This window comes from Otolemur garnettii, unplaced genomic scaffold (genome assembly GCF_000181295.1).
Source record: "Otolemur garnettii isolate 467f Iridium unplaced genomic scaffold, OtoGar3 scaffold00104, whole genome shotgun sequence".
Lineage (NCBI taxonomy): Eukaryota > Metazoa > Chordata > Mammalia > Primates > Galagidae > Otolemur > Otolemur garnettii.
The window spans coordinates 1,863,867-1,865,477 of record NW_003852499.1 but is presented as its reverse complement, the minus strand read 5'-3'; positions in this window follow the sequence as shown (position 1 = coordinate 1,865,477).

Genomic DNA, 1,611 nt, shown 5'->3' with positions numbered 1-1,611 from the left:
GGTTGAGCTATAGGCGCCGAGCCCTTTAGGACCTATTTAATCTGAGCACTGCTGAGTTCATTTTAAATACATCTCTGATGAGACTCCACATGTCCTGTAAGTACTAACAAAGATATTCCAACTTTTACAAATTAATAAATTGAGGTTGGGTGGCGTGTGTGGCTCAGTGGGTAGGGTGCCGGCGCCATATACCGAGGGATTCATACTCGGCCCTGGCCGAACTGAAACAAAAAAGTAGCTGGGCATTGTGGCGGGCACCTGTGGTCCCAGCTACTCGGGAGGCTGAGGCAAGAAAATCACCTAAGCCTAGGATTTGGAGGTTGCTGTGAGCTTTGATGTCATTGCACTCTATCGAGGGCAATAAAGTGAGACTCTGTCTCTAAACAAATAAACAGGCAAGGATGGCATAACAGTTTTAGAAACCATTTCATTTCAAGAACATTCACAGTCAGGGCGACAAAGTGAAATAAATAAATTGAGGCTTAGGGAATTTAAACACTTTGTCCAAGACTGCAGAACTGATAAATGGCAAAGATTTGAACCTTAACAGGGTGTGTAGCGCGCTGGTGGGGCGCTAAGGCGGGAAGATTCCTTGGGACCAGGACTTCTCGGATGGATACAGTGGCCTGTGATCAGTGACACTGCGACAGAGCAACACCCACCCCGAGACCCAGTCTTTGAAAGAAGAAATTAGTTATACCCAGAAAGCCTCACTCTGTTGCCCACAGTCCCATCAGTAGGAAAAAAAATGGCCACTCACACAAGTGGAAAATTTATAAGCCTGGATTCTCAGGCCCCGCCCCGCCCCGCCCCGTCCCGCTCCGCCCCGCCCCTCTTGGCCTCGCCTCGGGCCGCTGGGTGCTAGTTACGTAATGTCAAGGTTCGCGGCAGGGGGAGGGGGCGCTGACTCACGCTCGGCCGGCGGTCACGTTAGCAGGCGCGGTTGGAATGGGGTCCAAGTGCCTCGCGCGCGCCCCACAGCGGCCGCACGCGCTGCAGGGGCTCCTTCCCTCCTCCTCCACCCGTCAGCCTTAGAGAAATAGGAGCCCGCCCCCCAGAGCGCTCTCCGGTATTGCAGCTCCCACCCCTGTCAGCCTCACCGCCGCTCCAACGCGCACTTTCGCTTCTAGAACGTTCTGGCCCTGAACAAAGGCCTCAGGGCACAAACGGGGCCCTGAGGTTGGAGAATCTCAGTGGCAAGGGAAGCTTTAGCCCAGGCTTCTGAGGGGAGTGGAGGGGACGGAGTGTTTGTGAAAAAAGTCTTATAGTTGAGGCTTTCCTCTTGATATTCTGCGTATTTTAAAGAACTTGCATTTCACCATCCGTCAGGGAAATGTTTCCTTGCTTGCCATCTCTTTACCTTCCCAATGTAAGGATAGCTAGGAACTCTCCTAAGGAGAGGGTCCATTTGGTTCGCCCAGAGGAGAGAGGTCTGAGTAGGAGAAGTGGTCCCAGCTACCTGGGAGGCTGAAGCTACAAGGTACTATGATTGTGTCTAATAATAGGCATTGCACTACAGCCTGAAGTGAGACCTCATCTATTAAAAAGAATAACTGCAATGTAAAAGAGCACCTCTATTACAATAACCACTCCCTCTTAAACTGCTAGCCC